Here is an 11,744-nt window from a genome sequence, read left to right as displayed (position 1 = left end):
TCCTTCCTTCCTTCCTTCCTTCCTTCCTTCCTTCCTTCCTTCCTTCCTTCCTCCCTTCCTCCCTTCCTCCCTTCCTCCCTTCCTCCCTTCCTCCCTTCCTCCCTTCCTCCCTCCCTCCCTCCCTCCCTCCCTCCCTTCCTCCCTTCCTCCCTTCCTCCCTTCCTCCCTTCTTCCCTTCTTCCCTTCTTCCCTTCTTTCCCTTTTTTTTCCCCAATTGACCTTTGAGGATGTGGTTAACTTCCCAATCTTTCCTGCTTTCCAAAAATAAAATAAACTCACCTAATGACACCCCCATTTTGATGCCCAGCTTGTTAATTCAGTACTGCTCCCATTGCCAAACCATAGGAATTATGGAAATATTCCCAGTCTGTAACCATCATCCCTCAATCAACCTGCTCTATTAGAATTCAACATTGTAATCAAAACACCTCAATTCATATTTCTTCTCTTTTTAGAGAGGTTTTTATCATTATTCTGTGCTCTTCCTTTATTCTTGTTTCTCTTTTTCCTCTTTCCCAACAGTATTTTGCTCCTCAGGGGAATGTTGTGCTCTATTGCACAAAACACTGATTTCTAAATACTCCTTATACCACAGGGATCTGCTATTTAAAACAATGCACCACCAGTGGCAGAATTTCTAAATCTAGCTCCGCTTCACTTGTGGTTTTCAATCACACTTGGCTCTACTGAGTCTGAATTGTGTGCTGTATAAGATCAGTCTTTCAAGTTACTCCAACTGGTTTGCTTTCCTGAACTAAAATAAGAGTGGTCACTACTTTTGTTGGACTACACTTAACATATTTGGAACAACAGACAGTTGCTGAGAAATTAATCACTTGTCTTAAGCAGAGGAAGTCTCTTTTGGAAGAAAAAGAAACCTAGCTTGCTTATAAGCAAGTACTGCAGAAATTGGTCACATATTTAATTAAGATGGGATTGCTTTTGCTAGACTGAGCATGTCTCCTCATTCTATTGTGTTCTTTCTATTTGCCATTATTTCTGTCTAATTAGACTTTTGTTTGTACAAATTTGCATACAGTAGAACACATCTGAATGGCAATTTAAATCTACAGTGATTTCAAAGGATCACAAAACAGTTCTGGTTGGAAGCACTCTTTGAGGTCTCTTGTTGAAGCTCCAGCCCAAAGCAGTGTTGGCTGTGAGATTTGGCTGTGAATGTGCAGGGCTTTGTTGAGTTGGATCTTGAAGCCCTTCAGCAATGAAGACCACACAATCTCCATGCACAGCCTGTCCTGGTCTTTGGCTGTTCTAACAGCTGGGAGGCAGCATCCAGAGGTGCTGTCTGACAGAATCTTTACTTAATGGTATCTGCAATTATCTTGGCCCAGCTAAAGACTGTTTAATACAGGCAGGGTGCTAGCAGCACAGACCACTTAGCAGCTGTTTAAGGGCAAGCTTGTACTTCTCAGATCTAAAAATTTGCATGTAATTATTTCTACCCCACTTCCAACCTCATTATTGGCCACAGATGTAGTTCCAGACTAGCCACGAGCCATTGCATCCCTTCCTTTGGCATCTGTCTGCTTCCCTGCAGCTCCACAAATCCTTTCTTGCCTTTCAGAACCCCACAAAAAGTCTGCAAGCTCTCTCAAGCTATAGGGGAAAGTCACATCTAACAGATTCTTACCCACCTTACTCTTCTTTCCCCTCCCAAGTCTACTACCACAGGAACTGAGGTAAACAGCCCCAGTCCGCCCTGCAGGAAACAGAAGGAGATCAGCACTGCTCTTTCATGCCTTAGTCCCAGCTACGCAAACATCATTTCTGCATTCCTCTCACCTGCTGCTCCCATAGAACATCATCTGACATCATCTGTGAGTTCAGCTTGGCTGCTACTGCCAGAGGGGGGGCTTTCCTATGGCAAAAACTAACATCTGGGTTGCCGCCAGGAAGGAGGCCTGCTAGGCTGTCATGAGGCTCACAGAGTTACAAACACTGAATATTAGCAGGCATAGATGATGCCTAGAACCATGAGTAGGTCTTCAACTGCATGTCCAGATGGAGGATGAGGATGTGAGAAGGTGGCACTAATCATTCCGTTAATTTTCAGAATACTGCATCTCCTAATTATGTCTATAATTAATAGATCAGTATTCTGAATGTAAGCTAGGACTAGCAAATGAAGCATGTTTATTTCCATATCTCAGTGAAAACTGCTGAAAGCAGTATCATTATTCACAGTCTTTAGCAAACACAGCAATGCCTTGTTTGTTTTTCTTTCCAAGTATCATATACAACTGTAATTTTATCGAAAATAACTTTACAGTAATGAGCAAACAAAAACCAACTATTCACAAAGCTGTTTAGTTTCAGTTCTTAGCGCAAATTATTAAAACAAGCTTGCAATGTCAAAATTGATCTTGAAATTTAAGTAATTTTACCTAGGAGAAGCAATTACTCAGAAAAGACACCTCTTAAGAATCCCAAAATGTTTCAAGGAAGAAAGACTACAGATCAATGTATTATTATTCAAGATACAGTGTCATCATTTCTGTCCTTCAGTTTCACTGGCGAAGGTGGAGAGTGACGAGGAGATGCAATGTAAGAGGCAAGTATGTACAAGATTGACTCGAGAATATAATGAAGAAAATATATTTCAAACTCCAGTCGTCTGGTTTAGGGCAATTTTTCAAACCTTAAAATCCTGCCCCATTAATGATTTTGTAACTTTTCCTTTCTTTTGTTTTTCCTTTCCCTGTAAGACAATTAAGCTGAAACGTCCCCAAAGTGCATTTGCAAACTGTTTGGTGCTTAATGCTTTCAAGTCATGACCAATCTCCTGCTGCACACCTACTTTTTCTGGAAAGGCTTTTCTGGTAGTGTGTTCAATAGAGCAGCTCTGTCCCTACTCAGTGCCAATGCTATCCTGATAGGGTAACACTGGACTGCAGCTGTTGCAATCTAACCCTCTGCAACAAGTGGAAGGTTGGTAACCCCCTTGCTTTGTCCGAGTTGCTCCTGCTCAGCTACCACATTCCTGCTTCTTGGATACAAAACGCCTTTGATTCCTTTATTCTAGTGTCTTCTCTTATGATTAGCACTAGTTGTCTCCAGTTTAAGAAGCTGGATAGATACCAGCATCATGACTTTACTCTCTGAGTCCCTGAAATGTTCAGATAATTGCACTATAAAAATCTCTGCCCGCACACGCCCTTATTATTTGAACTCCACTGCTGGAAGTAAGCTGGCAATGGGGCGGAAAACTCCCTTCTGCCCAAGTGTTTTCTGCTTTTGAACTGCTTACAATAACAGTTCTTCCAGTGCTCATATCCCCTGAATTAAAACAGGCTGGATGAGTAATTCCCTTCCAGAGATCGACACATGGAAGGCTGCGTCCTTTGTAGATAGGCACGCACAGTACATGATCCTAAAATGCCTGCTAACATAATTGCAACACAATCTCTTCACAAGAGATGCCTCACTCTGTGGTCTGTTAGGCTGCTAACTCTGACAGATACAATTCCTAATCTGTATATCTCTCCTGAGAAAAACAATGGAAGGGAGATAGTCTCTCAATTATTATCTCTCCGTACACACACTCTTAAGATGAATTAGGAACACTCTTCTAGATAAAGGCATAATTATTGTAGGAATAATTAGAACAGTGATACAGACACACAGTACGCAAAGTTATGAGGTAAAGTTAGAAGAATGTAGATCTGTTTTTGTTCGCGTGATTCACTGTTTTATAAAGCTGATGCTAACCCAAGGACTAAATGTAGGGTGTCTTTGTTTGCTATTCATAGCCACATGGAAAAACAGAGGAAGCATTTGTACGCTCGATGGGCTTTATTTCCTATGAGATGGTCCAAACTGGAGCCCATCTGTTGACCATCCATCACCTACTACCAGTTCTTTGAAGTTCAGCCACAGTTACTATATTTGCTCTTGCAAAAAGACTTCTTTTATACAAATGTCACTTTAGCTCTGGCCAAAGTCCAAAGAAAGTTAAAGTTAGCCACAATGGAGAGTTCAAATGGAATGGTTCAAGCACATTTTCATAATATGTGGTTTTAGGAACTAAAGCTTGGAGTTACTTAACTTGCAGAGTCTGCAAAGTTTCAGTTTCTGTTGGGATTTTGGGAAAGATCTTTGCAATTAATCCACACTGAGAGGGAAATGGTGGTATTTTAGGACCAGGAAAATACTATTCTTACAGACTTTTACCATAATTTACTTGTATTCATCTATGTTTCATGCGGAAATAGTTTTTGTCAAGCCATACAGAGGCACTTTGGAATTTTTAATAAATTTATTGTCATTACCCCTGCAGGTCTGAAAGCATTATTGAAATAAAAAGCCTATGGAAAAATGTTAATTTATTAAGTGTATCACACCCCTATACAGTTTCCATCAAAAAGCAAAAAAAAAAAAAAGCCACCTAAAACCATGTGCTTGGGGTTGCTCCATGGAAATGTACACGCTGCTCCAACAGCAGCAAGCTGAATCCTCAGCTGTAGGCTGGAGACAAGCACTGGGCTTACCCAGGAACAGCTCTGCAAAATGTATTAGCAGCTTCCTCATTCAGGGACGATTTGCTGCTACCTTTCTGCATCTGCTTAAAATTTAACTCATTTGTAATGATTCTCTGGGGACTATTATACTGGGTAAATGCAGTGAAAATATTCTCTCCCTTCATGCTAGCAGGGATTTGCAATCAAGCACAGCTGTATAATGTCTGCTTGAGGGTTAATAGCAGCTGATGATGAGTCCCAGAAATTCCTAGTGGAGCAATTCAGTTTTTTGCTGCCATCTGGCCTCTTGAACCCACTGTTTGTCGCAGCAAGGAGGTACCTCTCCAGTCCAGTGTGGAGGAAACCCAGCCTTTCTGATTGTTCAACAAGGAAGAAGGAACTCCATGTTTCTCCCTGTAGCTGTTCCATGCTGTGCAGCTAGGGCTGGGCTACAGGGGTTGATGGGAAGAGCCAGACAAAGCTTCAAAACTTTCAGTGGGAAAAGGGGAGTCTGTCCTTTTCCATTCCTCAAAATGGTTATGGGGGAGGAAAAGGGAAAAGAAAAGAAAGAAATTAATTACTATCAGATATTCCAATGAAGCTTTTTTGGGGGTGTGATCTCAAGGGAGGATGATCTATTATTAGCTATTCTGCAATACCATAGAACCATTGAACAATCCAGGTTGGAATGGAGCTCAGAAAATCACTAGGTCTACCTTTTTGTGGGAGAAGGGAGCCTAGGTGAGGCTATCTAGCACCCTGTCCAACTGCATCTTGAGAACCTTGAGTAATGGGAGGCCTCACATCTCCGAGGAGGTTGTTCCCATCAACTGCTCTCACTGCAAAAAAAACTTGTTTCAGGATGAAACACCCTGGTGGCACTTGTACTCATTGTCCCTTATCCTCTCTATGTAGCCTCTCGAGAAGAGAGAGTCTCTGTCCTCTTTGTAGCCACCATTTAAATACCGTATACTGTGGTGAGGTTCCCCCTGCACCCTGGCACAACTCTTTCAGGCTTTCCTCACAGGGAAGTTCTCCAGCCTTTGAGCACTTTTCTGGCCTTTCTTTGGGCCCTCTCCAGTCTGTTTGGACACAGTACTCCACATGTGCCGAGTACAGCGAGATGATCACGTTTCCATCTGCTAGTAATGGATGCTTAGTGGATGCTGCCCAGGATCTGATTTGCCTTCCTTGCTGCAGAGGTACACAGCTCATTCAAGTTCGGAAACGAATGATACAAGAGCACTAAATTTCAATATCTGCATTTCTAGAGTGAATGCAAAGCAGCTTTTTTTATTTTGCTCTCCATTTGCAACCAGCTCCTGCTCATCACTATCACTCCAGAGCCACGGTGCACTGGGTCAGGTTACAGTTTGGGGGGAGTGTTTGGAAAACGATTATCACTTACCCTCACATTCAGTTGGAACAGTTGGGTCACGTTACACATGCCATTTCACCTTATCACTTGGCTGCTGGTCCTAAGGCTGTGTTCAAGCATAAAATGGCCAGAGACTTAATACTTTGTTTTCTAAAGTGAGATTTCCTTTTAAAAGGCACAAAGTTGATTCTCTAAATAATGGCTTTTGAAACGTTCTTCCAGCTCATCGATGGAAAAATCACATTTCATTTAATACTTGGCTATGGGCAGCTCAGTACCCTGGGCACAGGCGAAAATCCAGATCATGTTCAGCAGGACAGGCTTACAAACAAGATAATTTAAAAATGCAAAAGCATTTATGTCTTCCATCAACTTTTCACTGAAGCACAGTTATAACACAGTCTTTCAGGAACATTTGTTAAATGAATGGGACAAAAATGAACAGAAGCTAGCCTGTTGGGAACAGGTAGCACAGGAAGCCGGTTCTTTCTGAGGAGGACTTTTTAGTGCAGTGCTACTGTAAGAACAGTAACTGTGATGGCAGTGCCAATTAACACAGTGAGATCCTAAAATGGCTCCTGCATGAACCATCTGCTTACTTTGCCTGCACCACACAAGAGAGAGATGCAGACAGTCATAACCCTAACATGAAAATTCACATGCTCCTGCAGGGTATTCAGGTAGACATCAACTAGCAAGAAAGGCTTCAGAAAGAAGGTGAACCTAGAGCTTTGTGAAGCTGAGTTTAGTTGATGATGTTCATCTGCTCATTCTTTTCACTGTGGTTTGCTCATTTGTTTAATGCTGTCCATGTGTTCATTTCATCAATGCTTGCTGAAAAGGGTTCATAAACTATAATTCTCCTTTGGCCTTCAGTTTTAAATGAAACTCACCCCAAATCTCATTTTTTTTTCTCATGGTTTTTTCGTGTTTTGTTTTTTTCTTTTTCTTTTTCTTTTTTTCTTACTCTAGACTATTTGTTTTCATATACTTTCCAAGCACTTGGGCATTTTATTCAATCCAGATTTATTCAAAATTTCCTTCTGGCCAGTTCTAAATTCAACCCAGACTCACAGGAAGATCTGCAAACCTCATTTGAGTTGTAGGCCAGCTCTGACACATTGCACTTCCCCAAGTATCCCTCCTGAAAACAACTAGATTAATTTTGTTAAACAAGAATAAAATATAATTAACATAAGTGTTGTTGATTGCCATGATGTTGCTGCTGTATTTGTTTGAAATACCATAAAATCCATCCCAGAGAAAATACTGAGCAGTTCATAAAATCAATATGTACTGACTCACCCAGCCCTTAATGAAACCAGAGATGCTGCTTAATGTTTCATTACAGATGAAAATGCGATGCCATGCTTCACATGGTGTTATAAAAACTGAGTTCTCAGAGAAGCTTCTGAGACATCCAGAGCTTGGAGACACTAGTTGTTTTTACTAAAAATTTGTTAACAGCACTGAAGCAGACCAAGGAGGCCCTACTACAATAAGGTAGATTATCATTTTGAGGAATTTATGGGGAAAAAAATGATTGTTTCAGACATGTGAAGAACTCAGAAGCATTCTAACCATCATTTCCAGGAGTCCACATAGGATCTTTCCCACTTACTTCAATAGAATCATAGAACCAGATTATGGTTTGGGTTGGACAGACCCAGAAGCCCACCCAGCCTCAACCCCCTGCAGGGCTGCCACCCAGCAGCTCAGCTGCCCAGGGCCCCATCCAACCTGGCCCTGAGCCCTCCAGTGATGGGGCACCACAGCTTCTCTGGGCAGCTGTGCCAGCACCTCACTGCCCTCTGTGTGAAGAATTTCTTCCTTATATTTAGAATCATAGAATCACCAAGGTTGGAAAAGACCTCCAAGATCATCCAGTCCAACCGTCCACCATATTTAAACTAAGTTTCCCTTCTTTTAGTTTATATCCATTCCCCCTTGTCCTATCGCTATTAGACCATGCAAAAAGTCATCAGTCTCTTCTGTTTATAGGCTTCCTTTATGTACTTGAACATTGCAACGAGCCTTCTCTTCTCCAGGCTGAACAAGCCCAGCTGCCTCAACCTCTCCTCGTAGCAGAGGTGCTCCAGCCCTGTACCGCAATACAATTTAGCCTAACGTGGACTAATTCCATTTCACCGTGTCCCTTCCCGCGTGTGTTCCAGCAGTTCCAGCAGCCCCGCCCGCCTCCCGGTCTCCTGATCAACGCCAAGGCTCCCCTTGGTGGCGGCAGCCGGTATCGGCCGGAGCCCTGCAGAGAGGCAGACTGCCAGCACCAGGTTCTCTGCTGCCAGGTGTTCGGTGTGCGCACGGGGCTGCGATTGCTGTGGAGTCTTTCCGTCCTGGGCTAGGCAAGGAGCAGAAAAGTAGCAGACAGCTGCTTGAAGTAAAACACACATCCACCTCCTCCTTCAGTTACTTGCAGTTCCCAGGACATCGCTTGATGCATTAGGCTCAGCAACAGAACCAGGTCTTGTCCCCAGACAGAAAGACAAACCTCCTTCATGTGTAACGCAAGGGAAGAAAGTGAGAATGAGATGCCTTTGTGAGGTTGGAAAGAAACAAGCAGAATCGCTCAAACTAAAAATGTTGATCATGGGGGTACGAAGGCTGCATGGTTGAATGAAGATAGAACTCAATGGGGAAAAAAACACTAGAAAGATAAATATAAGATCTGATGTTACACAGCATAACATAAATAGGCTGCATTTTTAACCACTATTTTGCAATTACTTGCTTTTCAGCAAGATCAGAGGACTAAGGATATAGGTAGACATAGACCCAGACAGACACAGACATAGGATGCTGACGTTGTAGGAGAGAGACCAACTTTTTACATGATTTGATAGTGATAGGACAAAGTGGAACAGTTTTATGACATAAAAGAGGAGAGATTGAGATTAGATGTTAAGTAGAATTTTCTTATTCAGAGGGTGGTGAGGTGCTGGCACAGCTGCCCATGTAAGCTGTGGTGCCCCATCCCTGGAGGCACTCAAAGCCAGGTTGGATGGGGCCCTGGACAGCTGAGCTGCTGGGTGACCAGCCCTGCCTATGGCACGGGGTGGGACTGGGCAGGCTTTAAGGTCCCTTCCAATCCAGGCTATTCTGTGATTCCATGATTCCATGTCATAGGCTGCATAAGTCTCCTTTTTGAACCCTTCTGACATCTTTCATGCTATCATTCATGGCCTCATGTTGTGCAAGAATGGCAGCTCAGGCTCAGCAGCTCTTACTGTTTGGTTTGTTTTCAAGTACACTCATGTCACTTTCCATGTTCAAAATGTTTCTTTATTTCAGCTGTGGGATGGCAGTTGGGATGTCCCCCAAGACTGTGACTTCTAACTGAGTTGTGCAAGAAGTAAGCAGACAACAAGAACAAAGCAATCCTGCTTGCATGAAGAAAGCAGCAGTGCCTGAAGCTTCTCCACAGGCTCAGGTTCATAGGCCAGGGAGGTGGAGGGCCACATTCTCACCTGGCCTCAGCTGGAGCTGCGCTGCTCAACCACCTCATATTCTTCACTACAATGTGCAAGATGTGCATCAATTGCTGAAATCTGTACCATGTCAGAACACATGCCTTCTTTCCTGAGTGTTGGTGATTTTCACAATGTAAGAAAGTCTAGTGTTTTTTTTAATGATTATATGTAGCAAGAGTCTAACTATGCTACTGTTTATGTAAACTAATCCCATACAAGCACATATTCTCCTGACCTGTGCTGCAAATGTATTAAGCTTTTTTTTTTTTACTAACTAATCTGGTAATTGTTTTGCTTTTAGATAGAGAGAAATGCACTTGAGTAGCACTAGATAAACTGATAAATGCTAAATGCTAAATGCTTGAAGACCATGCTCAGCTTTTGTTTCTTTGAATGCCCTGGATCTCACTGAGTAACATTTAAATTCGCGGAGCCTGAGGTTCGTTAAAATATGCTTCTCCCCATAAAATGCATCCTCACAAGGGAGAAGACACACTGATAAAAAGATGAGAGATTCTGGCCCTTTACTTCCACAAGGCCAGGAAACTGCTGGCTGCAAACTCATCTTGATAAATTTATATAATTCATTTAGGGCTGTAATTGCCAACCTGGACTGACATTAAGATCACTTCCATGGAGGGGAATTGTGAGGTATTATTCAGTGTGAGGAGTTCCCAAAAAAGCAGCAAATGGAGACTATGTAACACTGGAGTGTGAAAAGACTTGGAAGATGCAAAACATGATAGCTGTGATCAAGGAAGTTTAGGAAGCCAGACCTTTGTCCATCAAAACCACCACGGGCACTCCCATGCAGATTGTCCACTACAGTTGTTCCATTCACACTGCACAGTGAGATTATTCACTGACACAGAAGTGAAAGCAACTTAGAAGGAGTAGCTAAGTCTAGCACACATCCAAGACTAAGTTTACAAGCAGCCCTTGAAAACTTTCCCCTCTAGGGATCTCTGGGCGCTGAGATAGTAGCAGATAAATAATTTTAAGGTAGGTTTTGATGTTATTGAAGTACCCAAAGATTGGAAGCTCACTGGACTTTTGCAAATGTGTAAGTTTCCAAATCTCACTGAAGTGGATTTGGGGCCCTAACTACTAACCTTAATGAAAGACTTCTTACCTTCCCACTTGCAGCTTTAGCCTTTATGCAGCACTAGTTGCCTTTCTCGCTTGTTTCTGTAAAATGGAACTCATAGAGGCACAGAACCATTATGGTCAGAAGAGATCACTAAGATCATCTTGTCCAACTGTCCTCCTACCACCAATATTGCCCACTAACCATGCCCCTCAGTGCCTCATCCACACATTCTTGAACACCTCCAGGGACAGCAAATCCACCACTCCCTGGGCAGCCTGTGCCATTTCCCGACCACTCTTTCTGAGAAGAAATTTTTCCTAACATCCAGCTTGAATCTCCCCTGGCACCACTGGAGATCATCACCTCTCACCCTATCGCTAATCACACAGGAGAAAAGTCCTCGCTGCAACCTCCTTTCAGGTCACTATAGGGAGCAGTAAGACCTCCTATAACTTTTTATGCAGCTTCTATGCAATCTAAAGAAGTTTAGATGAGAGCTGTTGAGAATTTTACAAATAATGTATTTGTTCATAACTGGTTAATCAGTATTTGTGAAAACAATTGCCCTCCTGGAGTCAATACTATTGCCATCTGCATTTCTTAAAGATGTTTGAGATCTGGTGACTCTCTAAATTGCACTGTACTTGAAATTAAAGATTGCATGCATTTTCTCATTAAGATTTGTGAAAGGCCAACAGCAATGAAGCAAATATGGTTCTGGTAAGGCAGGCTACAGTCTGAAGTCCTCCGTGGTGTGTCTATTAGCTATTGCTCATGATGTTAACATTTAACACAAGTATGAGTGCTGCATGGTGTAAGCACTACTCACACCCACACACTTTAGATATAGACCACAGGTACCCCTATATCTTTATACACGTGCTACTGCTAAGTGCAGGGTAAGCCGGTTGCCAGCCGTACCAAACCACCCCGGGTATTCGGCTGAGAACATTGATTTTTTCGTCAGAAAGCGAGAACAGCCGAGCTCCGCACCGCCCACGAGGCAGGCACCTCGCCTACCTCCCGCAGGAGGGGCCGCAGGGCGCGGCGGAGCGCTGTAGGGACATGGCGACCCGCCCCGCCGGCAGGAAACTCCCGCCGTTGCCTTACAAGGGCAGGCGCGGCTCTGCCTCCGCCCCCCGCGCCCTGGAATGCGGTGACCGCACCGCGCCGCACCAAGACTGCGCTCAACGTGGGGGGGTTGAGAGGATAGAGAAAAGGCTGTCGGACTTCAAAGGACCGCAGTGAGAGCGGCTAGAGGCCGAGCGGGAGAGCACAATGAGATCCCTTCGCGCTGTGCCGCGCCGCTTTGAAGC

This window comes from Lagopus leucura, unplaced genomic scaffold, assembly GCF_019238085.1.
Source record: "Lagopus leucura isolate 7727_CA_CO unplaced genomic scaffold, USGS_WTPT01 Super-Scaffold_100002, whole genome shotgun sequence".
Classification (NCBI taxonomy): Eukaryota; Metazoa; Chordata; class Aves; order Galliformes; family Phasianidae; genus Lagopus; species Lagopus leucura.
This window is presented reverse-complemented; position numbering follows the sequence as displayed.